The 11131-nt window shown below is 39.0% G+C and overlaps 1 protein-coding gene across 2 annotated transcripts in view; it reads left to right on the top strand.

The window, feature by feature from the left end:
• The first annotated feature begins 6579 nt into the window (after nt 1–6579).
• Nucleotides 6580–11131, top strand: part of SV2C (synaptic vesicle glycoprotein 2C) — a 119509-nt gene continuing 114957 nt past the window's right edge. For both annotated transcript variants that reach the window (XM_036402723.2, XM_036402725.2), the window contains exon 1: nt 6580–6865. The gene's annotated coding sequence lies outside the window, so the exon portion shown is untranslated. The remainder of the gene's footprint in view (nt 6866–11131) is intronic.

Below are 11131 nucleotides of genomic sequence, written 5' to 3'. Positions count from 1 at the left end.
TAGGCTTGTGAATGTGGGAGTGGTGCCATGACCACTTCCCTGGGGAAAGGGATGGAGATAGATATATATATATATATATATATATGTGTGTGTGTGTGTGTGTGTGTGTGTGTGTGTGTGTGTGTGTGTGTGTGTGTGTGTGTACCTATATATATGCACACATATATGTTCATATAACTCTAGCATACAGGGGAAAATAGTCAGATTTCAGGCTTGCTTCTCCAGCTGTTGCAGCAACCAGAGGATTCAAAAATGTTTTGTATTTATGTTGGATATTCAGATAGGATTTTAGATAAAGATTTAGAAGTCTCCTTATTTTTTGAATCAGAAATAGCTTTATCGATGGACTCTACAGACATTCCTAACTTAATTCTATTTTTGAAATGTTTTATAGAATTATGTTTGAAATGAGACAGTCTCTTGGAACACATTATTTGCACACAACTACAAGTACTCCTAAGCAGATTTGCAGCTCAGCTCTACTCCTGCCAAAATGCAAAATCTCTGCTAGTTTAAAAGACATAAAAATTTGACTCCTGATCCTAAAGCATAAAGTAGTCCAGGGGTTGATGTCTATTACACCACTCATAGTCTGCTCTTGAGACCCATCCCAGAAGGGCAAGAGTGACCCAGGTTCTTGTGAGTAGATCCCTTGGGATACAGTGGAGTCAAATGACACTGAATAATGAGAGGAGAGGAGAGGAGAGGAGAGGAGAGGAGAGGAGAGGAGAGGAGAGGAGAGGAGAGGAGAGGAGAGGAGAGGAGAGGAGAGGAGAGGAGAGGAGAGGAGAGGAGAGGAGAGGAGAGGAGAGGAGAGGAGAGGAGAGGAGAGGAGAGGAGAGGAGAGGAGAGGAGAGGAGAGGAGAGGAGAGGAGAGGAGAGGAGAGGAGAGGAGAGGAGAGGAGAGGAGAGGAGAGGGAGTCTATAAAGGACTAAATAATCATCAAATAATTAGCTTTCAGGTACAGATTATTCTTCCTAAATGAAAATACTTCCTATGATGTGGTCCACAAAAGCACCTATTATATATAGGTATTTTAAATGTTCAAATTCTGTCAAGATAGCTCTAAAGATATAATAGAATAGAATCTGGTACAGGTTTTGAAGTGCTTAATACTCAGAGTTCTAAACAATTAAGGAGACTCCTGGAGTTCCTGGGCTGATTAACAGTTCCAGGAATATCATATTCTTTCATTAACTTAATCCAGAATGAGCAATGCCTGGGCAAAGCACACTTGATGTGTTTAATTGTGTTTATTTTCTTCCACTTCTTACAATAACCTCTGCTGAGGTCCACAGTAAATCATCTATTTGCACTGCTGTGCATTTTATATAGATCTATTTCAGAACTCCTGTTATTGTTTTGTCTTTGGAACTGAAGTTTCTTATGGCTTCATTCTATTCTCTAATTTGATTATACATACCTTCAAAGAATGGAGCAATATATGTAATGGAAAAAAACCCCAAGCCCCCAAATCTTCTGTGGAATTTTCTTTAATTACAGGATTATTTTATTTTTTTGTCTTAGGAATTCATTAGGACAAATACACTTGTTGCACCTTCTTATTTGAAAAAAAGAAATCAGAAAGGAAATTATGAATACACAATGTTATCCAAATATAGACCATTAAACTTGTTACCTATCTACTTTCTATCTGAAACTAACATATTAACTAATGTTTCAGCTGTGTGATATGTTCCAGCTTCATACTACAAACAAGGATTCCAATCTCTTCAGATGCTTATGGATACCACAGGGAAGTTTAAGTCAAGTTGTGATTTACATAGCTTTTTATTATACATATGCAAGAATCAACACTCTGAGGCACCATACACATCATTGAGATAACTGCAGGAAAAATGTGCATTCATGATTGAAACATCAGGTTATATACATGATTTGTTTACAGATTTTAAATTATAATATATATTATTCAGTATATTTTTCATTAAAAAGGTAGTCCTGGCATAATTTCATTGTAACTTCATGCCATTTATCTAGTCTCAGAGAATATATCTCAGTGGATGCAGGTGCAAATACTTAGCTAGGAAAATATGAGGTCATTACAGGGTCTCTGGTACTTCATCACTTCTGGTACTCAGCCACTCCTAAGTTCTGTCAGGAGTTTAGAAACCAAGGAGGTCCCCTTTGAACCCCATGACCCAACAGGAGGGTCTCCATTACCCTCTTGCATCCTTACCCTTTTCCATTTCTAGACTCCGTGTAAATTATTCTAAATTGATTCTCATCCATTTTTTCCTTTGCATGTTCCCTCCATGTAGTAAGAGCGAACCTTACCATCAACTTTTATTATGCTTTCTCAAATTTATATTAACTCTGCTTCTGTAATAGCTTTAATGGTGATCCTTTAAGTGACCTAAACTACTCAGTCATGACAGCAGTGAGATAGTATTATTCCTTTTGTGTAAAGACAAAAAATCTTGAATAAACAAGACACCAAAGAACAAGACAGGAAACAGAGGCTCAAGACAATTTTCTGTTCAAGGGCAGTGTAGCAGATCAGCAGAAGACCCTAAACTAGGATATAGGAGACACATATTTAATATTCCTTGTGTAGAAAGTCACACATTCCTGCAAATCTGATTTTGAAATTTAGACAGCAAATAGATTTAGACAAAACAAAACAAATGCTATGGGAATAAGGACCAAAAGGATTACAATATTAATAGTCCTCTTGTTGGTAGAGTACTTAGCTGATCAGGTTGCTCCTGCCTCCATTATGTGAGGATTTATTTAGTGATTCTAAACCTTTAATTTTAGAAGAGGTAGAGGATCTTTTGATCAGTGATAGGTAGGCTTAACCTGTCATGGTTTTTTTTTGTTTTATGAGGACACAAGAAAATGCAGTCTGATAGATGCTTATTACAGGTATGAATTGGTACCGTATGGACTATTTAAAAAGTGATTTTCATTTGACAAAGAAGTATCAGATTTTTCTCTTTCATTGCAGTCCTCTTTATATTTGTGTAATATTTTCAATTGACTATAGCTAAACATAATATCTTTATTCAATCTTTAGGTTCAAATTCAGACAACAGCTCATGCAGAACTAAAGAAAACAGAATTGTTTTTTCTTTTCTTTAGAGAGAAAATCTGTAAACAATTTTTTCCGTCTCTGTCACCTGAAGTCATAATGAATTTGTTCAGTATGTTTAGGTGGTTTCCCTGCTGCTAGTTATTTGGAAGAAAGGGGTATCCAAATGTTTCTCTCAGGTCACTGTGCATGGATGTAGTCTGAAAGGCTTATCTGCTGCATACAATAGAATATTGAAGTGCTTTCGTGGCTGAGGTAAGCTGTTTACCATGGCAGCTCAGAGGATTCCTGTGGATCCCTGACCCCTTGCTGAAGATTAACCCCAAATGTTTCTATGTGCTCTACGTCTATATTCTTTTCATTTCCCGTTACCCTGTTTTAAGTCAAGGAAATTACTTGTAGGATTGAAACAGTGATAAAGGTGGAACTTGTACAAAAGAAACATGCAGTTTGGTGTAAGATCCTGGTTCTGTGAAGAATTTAACTTCCGTTTCAAGGGAAATGCTATCAATCTTTTCTGGTTGCTATTTTAAGATGTTTCTGTATGGAAATATTACTGTATTTATTTCCTTGAAATGAAATAAAGGAGAAACAAAGCTAATATGACACAGACAAACATTTAAGGGTCAGGTTAAAATAAATTTAAAAAATAATGATGGCTAACTATCTACAGTATTTTAACACAGACATTTATTTGCCATATACTTTTAAAACCAGTATGGGATAAATAATATTTCAGAATCACAAGGTCTGAATTTTTCAATTGCTTTACAAAGTAATGCCAATTAGGTTTTGCTGTTCTTCAAACAGCTAGAAAGAACATCTTTGGTTTTGTCCTCTTGGAGAATGAATGCAATGTGTTTGTGGTCATATTCTAGGGTCATTCACTAGCAATAAGAAATGTATATTTTGACAAATGTATTGTGTAAATATATCAGCTGTAAATGAAAAACTCTAGATGTGTCATAGTCTCTATAGAAAACTGATGGAGCAGCAGGTATCATAAGTTTAAATGAATGAATACAAGGATAAAATTTTACATTTGATATGAAAGAGTACTCTTGAGAGCCAATTTCAGAAAGGTGTAAACCATCTGATCTAGGAAGAGGAAAAATGGAAGTAGTCTGTGTAGAAATCTCAAATTGAGAGGTATTTTATTAATCTAAATCACCAGTATTCAAGCGATCAAGCTCAGGATCTCTTTCTTGGTGGCAGGAATAAGACTTCCTGCCAACCTGCAGAGGGGAGGTTTTAGGGGTAGAAATTTCTGCATTCCTACAGATACTCCTCATGTATAGAAAACAGATCAAGTAGACATTATGCAGTTTTATTTCAGTGATGCTTCATGGTCCCACAACAAGTTATCTGAGCTGGCACAGTCAGTCCCACATATGGGCGGAAGGTTCAGCATTGTCATAACTTAGCCTGAGACAAGTGAGCCAGTCACAGGTCTAGGTGAAAGCCTACCAATCTTTGACATACTTTCCTTTGGTTTCTAGAGTTACTCTGAAGGCAGATGCACTCACCAGACCATTTAATCCTAAAGCCACACAAGGGATAAAGCTGATGCTAAGAAAGTGGCAGGATGAAGAGCAAATGGAAGAACCAATGTGTCTAGCAGAAGCACAGTGTTACAACAGTTTAACCTGACTATGGAACTACACACATTTTACTTCTGTGGATCAAATGATTAAAACTTCTTGTTTTAATCTTTTAATCTATCCTCCTTATTGCTAGAAAATGCCTACAAACCTATCTCTTAAACGTCCCTCTCTCTAATGCAGTAGATGAGGAGGAACTGCTGTAGTGGTTGTTTCTGAGTGGAATCTGAAGGTAAGGTTAAGAAAAAACATTGAGTTTGTCCATTATGCTTTTATCACAGTGGGTTTTTTCCCTTAGCATTTTAGTCCTATATGTTCAAAACCTAAATGTGGTGGTGTTTCTTTCTTCCATAGTTGTTATATGTGCTCAAGAACTCACAGGGAGGAGGTCTTTATACTAATCAATTTATTTTAGTAAAATACAGTAGCATTGGCTTAAGATGCATTTTATATACAGAAGTCTTTCTATTAAATAGTCAACAGTAAATGGATGGAAATGACATTTTGTCACCATTCTTATTTGTATAGCACAAATAGCCTTTTCTTTTGTTGCCATATGAAAATTTTGGAATTTGTTTTCTTTTTGTATGTTGTATGTGACAAGTTTAGTGTATTTACTAAAGTGCTATTTTGTAACACCAGGTGCAATCTTCTAATGCTAGGATTACTGAAAGGGACAGAAAAGTAATAGGTGTTTCTTTTCTGTGTCTCTACTTGTGTTTCACACTTGACAGCACTCCATGCATAGTTCATTCAGATTTTCCCCTGGGTAGCAAATCAATAAGCCACTTTCTTTTGCTGTTTGAGTCTTTTGCTCAACAACAGAGGAAAAGAAAAATATTTCAATGCATAGAAGCTCACAAATATTGACAGGAAGACTCAAAGGCAGATGGACTATCAAAAATTACAACACTGTAGTGGGCACACACTAGGCATGTCCAGAGTATGGGACGGGGCAATGATGGTACCTGCCCATTACCCTACATTTCTCTTATAGGCATATTTTGTGGATTAATATATTTTGGAAAGATGAATTCAAATCCCGTATTTGTTAATAAAACTGGCTGGATATTTGCTGGGTTTTAATATGGAGTCCTACCTGTTCAGTTTCTCTCACACCTTCATTTTGGCAATACCACTGTGTTTGTCACATTACAGACTTTGCCAATACAATTGCAAGTAAATGTATACAGTCATAAAGGAGGAACTAACACCATGTTCTTTGTTCTAGAGTGGCTATAACATCTAGTGTGATAAAGTTATTATGTAGTTTTCAGTCTTTGATGCCACTACTTTAAATATAAGTTGATTAGAGTAATAAACATAATAACTTCCTACTGTTGAAAAGAAAGGTTTCACAACTAATCTATTTTACCTGTTCATCCTAAAACAATCAATAAACATGTTTTTCTGATGTCTTCCTGAAACATGTGGGATACGAGTCCACTATCACTTCAGGCAATCTGCTCTAGTCTGTTCACTCTTCTTGCAGTCAGGAATTTTTCCACTCAGGAAAGTGAATATTGCTTGTGGCTCTTCATGCACCAGCACTGATCTTTACTCTGAGTCTTAGCGTGTGGAGCACAGGCGGTTTCGCACTGTTGCTGCAAAGTGTTCACTGCTCGCCCTCTGGGAAGAGAGTAAAGAGGAGGGATGCAGTGATCTCTGGATGATCATCGGGCCTGTTGCAACCCTGTATTGAAACAAGCAATTTCATATGCTCTCTCCTGTCCTCACCTCTCATAGAACACTGTCTTCTGCAATAAAGTGAACGCGTGAGCGTCACTGATTTAATTTTTCTCTTCTAGCAGGAAAAGGGCCCTATTTCTACGGAGGCTTCCAGCCGTGCCGGTGACGGGCGCGGGGGCGTTTCTGTGCCTCGCCTGGGCCGGCTCGGACCGCTGCCTGCGGCGGGGATCGCCCTCTCCGCGCCCCACGCCCCCGGTTATTGATGGTGGCGGCCGCCGCCCGCCCCGCGCCTCCCGCCGCTCCCGCCCGCTCCCCCTCTCTCCCCGGCACTGCCGCAGAGGCTCCACCGCAACGCGAAGCCCACACAGCCGCTCCGGTCCGCCCCTCCTCTGGTCTGTCACGCTCGGCGGCTCCTCCGAGAGGCTCCTCTCGCTCCCTCCCGCAGCTTCACGCCGCGAGCAGGAGCAGCGGCAGCGGGAGCGGAGGGAGCTGCCGCGGCTCTCCGCCGCCTGCCCCCCGGTAAGTGATGCTCCGGGCACTCGGGCTGCCGCGACTGCTCGAGAACAACTTTTCCTTTTTTTTTTTTTTTTTGCATGCTTGACTTCAACTTTTTCACGGGACTTAAAGGGGTCTTGCTTGCCGGGGACGGGGTAGAGCTTTCTTCGGGGCAGGTCGGGCGCTAGACGGCAGCGCGGGGTTCCCTCTCATCTCCGCGGTGAGCGTGGAGAGTGGTCTGTGCTCGGCTGCTGCTACAGCTCTACCCAGATCTCGGTCTTTACACAGAGAGAGCAGGTTACACAGATCTGAGGAGCTATGAGCGCCTAATCTTCGCTTTAGAATCTAGCTTCTTAAAGCTGAAACTTTTGCACGCTAGGGGAGCAAAAACCAGGGGTATCGAGGTTCACAGACTCCAGATGTTTGAGGAACACAAGTTTGCAGATGTCGTAAGGATGGTGAGGAAAACCGAAGGTGCAGAAAGGTTGTCAATTCCAGTTCCTCAGGGGACCGACACTTTCCAAGATATATTAAGGAGGGAACAATCGGCATTTCAGACCTTGCAACAGAAAAGGAAGGGGGGAGGGGAGACAGGATAAAACAAAGAGAATAACCAATTTAAGTGGTTTTGAGAACACTGTTGCTTTTGTCACTATAGATTTCCTTCAAGAACTGTCACTCACATTGACTGCGTTGAGAAAACAGTTTGGCATTTGTGACCCCTAAGGTGCAGGGAGGGATTTCCTTCTCTGCAGCTTCAGGAAAGGAGTTCTCCAAAACATACTAAGTCCTGTTTTGCAAGGGGCTTTGGGAATTTAGGTCCCGAGACGATTCTGACATATGTGGGGAGGAGAGAACAGAGAAGTCACAATGATGAAAAGTATAGCCCAAGTCCTAGGGTTAGGAAGAGCCATGGGGATGGTGAGATTTTTCGAGGCAACATCAAAGAGTATTGCAGGGTAGAAGAGCCCGAGGAATTAAAAGAGGCATAGGAGCAGGTCTGGCAGTCCTGAGTGGAGGCAGGACACCCCAGGGGCTGGAGGGCTGGGTGATGTGGGTAATTGAATGTGTAGAATCTCTCATTAGGCTTAGGGGCCTAATTCTGCAAAACACTGTGGGTGCAGTGAGAGTAGGGGACGAGGGTGGGAGCTGAGTCATCCTGGCTGGGGTGGGGATGGCACATCTGTACAGAAGGGAGGGGGCTGAGGAGAGAAGAGAAAGATGAGGAAGAAGCACATAAAGGTAGGTGGGGAGGAGGGAGGCTGTCTCATCGAAAGATGCTGAGATCACCCAGGCTCCTCTGTGATTGATACTATCCTGCTCTCCTTTCCGTAAAGGGTTAGGACGCTGCTGAGTATATCTCTGATGGAGAGGGGGATGGATTGCAGAGGTTAGTACAACACAAGGGAAACCTACTCAGACAAACACACTTGGTACTGCTGGTACTTGGGCTGCATTGCACTGCAGTGCAGGGAGCTAACAGGAACTTCTGCCTTAGGAGAGAGAGGGAGCAGCTGAATTCATCTGTAAAGGTGGCACAAACTATGCCAAAAATTACTGCTTCTCAAGGGAATTGCAGATAGAACTGGAAGTGGAGCTGTAAGGAGATACTGGAAGGATTTTCCTGATGAATTCACAATAAGCCACAAAGGGTTTCAGGAAAAAAACCTCCCAACATACAAGCCAAATGAAGGTCTCTGATTGGATTAATTGTAAATAGTATATTTCTATTGGAAGTTTTCCTCCAAGTTCTCTAAGTGAAAGTGTCCTGTTCTAACTGTGTCGCATATCCTCCCAAATAAAAGTTTTACTTTTTTTTTTCCCGGGTTGAGTTCCCTGTGGGAATGGAAACAACAATTTCACCATCTTGTAAAATGTTTGGTTTTCCCTATAACTGTTCATTTATTCAGTATTGTCCTGAATACTGAAAGCAGCATGGTAAACAAAACCCCATTCCTTCCCTCTCACTTAGGCATTTTCTACAATTTCCCTGAATGATAGCTTACTATTTTAGTGTTTTGTTGGGGTTTTTGTTTGTTTGTTTGGGATTTTTTGTTTGTTTTTGTTTTGTTTTGTTTTGTTTTAATCTGTTTCCTTAATGTGGGAGCAAGAAGTATCACTTTTCTATATTACAAAGAAATGAAGAATTTGACAAAATAGTTACAGTCAGTTCCAAGTGGACTTCTACTTTTATTTGGAGGAAAGCTTTGCGTAGGCCAAATACAGAGAAAAAGACAGTCAGTCAATTAAAATTATTGATTCATGTCGAGCCTCCAAACATCTTGAATTGATACTTGAGGAAAAAGAAAAAACAATTATTTGTTTAATGTCTGTGTTTCTAAAGCTGTATTCCTATGGTGTTTCAACAAAAATGACCCTGGATATCAGTAGCACTGACTAAATACTGAGTTTCTCTGTTGGCAATTTGATGTTAAATTATGCGTCATTGCTTTTGGGAAAAATGGATTTAAATTTGACCAAATGAACTCAAACCAAATGTTTTCTCCTTATATATTTGAGAAATCTAATATCTTTTAAAAAATAATAAAGCAAAGGTGTTAGGTTTTTCCCTAAGTTCCGAGCAACATGTGAGAAAGATACTTGCAAAAACAAAAAATAAATACTAAAAAATGCTATGTTTACAAAACATGGTGTTACCTCAGGTGAAAATGTGAAATCTGTAACTGAATCTATATATACCTGGGAATGTAAACTTGTGTAAATTACTTGAACAAGTGGTAGATCTCAAATTGGCTTTTTGAAATGTGTGTTTCAAAGCACAACTGACAAAAGTTTATCCACATTGGTCCTGATTATTCTGTTAAATCAGTGTGATTTGAATTTAGGTTTCAGTGTGAAATAGAATGCATCCACCTATATAATTATCTAGGGTTTTAGTTGCGTCTTCTCTTTTTCTTTTCTTTGTTGTTGCTTTGTTTGTTTGTGGTTCTTTCTCTTGCATGAAAGTAGTATTAACAAAAATATTTCACATTCTCAATATTATAAAAGTTGTTTCAGCATCACAGGCAGATTACTTGGGCTGTATATTGTTGTGAATCTTTGCAACCCATATGCACCACAGAATGCATATCAATGCATGTTTAAACAAAAGCTCATCAATTAGATTAAATGTGTTTGCAAACCTGTGATAGGAAACTCACAGCTGCTGCCACTGCTTTCATATGATGTAGTGCATAACATTTTCCTATTGAAACAGAATGCAGTCCTTTGTAAGATGACTCGGAGGACTAGATTTACAGCTTTTCTTCTTTTAAGTGTTTGCAAGCAATATAAAGGGAAAAAAATTGAAATTGTGCTCAAAGTATTGACATTGCAAAGAAAAAGGTAGTTAAATTTTCCTTTTAACTTATCAAAATTCCTCCATTTTAAATTAAATGTTATGTATTCTCTAGTATCTTTGTTGCAAAACACGGTGGACCTCTTTTTCCATAAAGCAGTGGTTGATAATTTTAATTATCAACCTTTAATTCTTCTTTGGTTTCTTATATTGCTACACAGTTCATCTAGAGACATTCTAAACATACGGAGTATATAGTCTCATGTAAATACATATGTTACAGGACAGTGATCTATTAGTCAGATTTGTTTTCAAATTACCATTTTTATGTCAGCAAGAGATAAATAAATGTGCATGAAATATAATCAAATGTAAGTTTCTTTAGTGTGATTATTATTGAGACATTTGCCCTCTTGTTAAAAAACAAACAAAAACAAATGGAGGAAAGCAACATCAAGCTCAATCCTTCCTTCTCTGTGGTTCCAACTCTCAGTCATTTTCTCATCCAGAGAGGCTAATAAAAGTTTAAATGTTGCATACACAATAAACAATGAACAAAATCGCTTAAAGATGTAATGCAGATGTAATGTAATTCACTGTAATAATACTAAGATACCGTTAGCATCCTTTCATTTTTGAGACTGAATTCTTACCTCTGTTTGTCTGTATTTCTGCTGACTGACTGCTGACAGTAAAGACTTGCTATGCATTAGCAAAACATCAGAGACTTTCACTATTAGGTGAAGATTCCATCCAAATATTTCTAATTGGACTGAAGATGCACCATATTAAAAATACAAATGACACCTATCACATAATTTATCTGCTTCAGCACACAAGGCATATAGCTTTATATTGATCTGGGACTCATAAAAACATGGTGCTGCTGCAGCTTCATGTTTCCTTGCCAGCCGCAAGATTTTTTTTTTTTTTTTAAGATAAAGCAGCATCCCTGTAGCTGGCTCTCTCTTTTGCTGCAGGTTATTTCTGTG

The sequence above is a fragment of the Molothrus ater genome, chromosome Z, assembly GCF_012460135.2.
Source record: "Molothrus ater isolate BHLD 08-10-18 breed brown headed cowbird chromosome Z, BPBGC_Mater_1.1, whole genome shotgun sequence".
In the NCBI taxonomy this organism is placed as follows: domain Eukaryota; kingdom Metazoa; phylum Chordata; class Aves; order Passeriformes; family Icteridae; genus Molothrus; species Molothrus ater.
The sequence above is the reverse complement of the archived record's forward strand: the minus strand, read 5'-3'. Positions and strand labels throughout refer to the sequence as shown.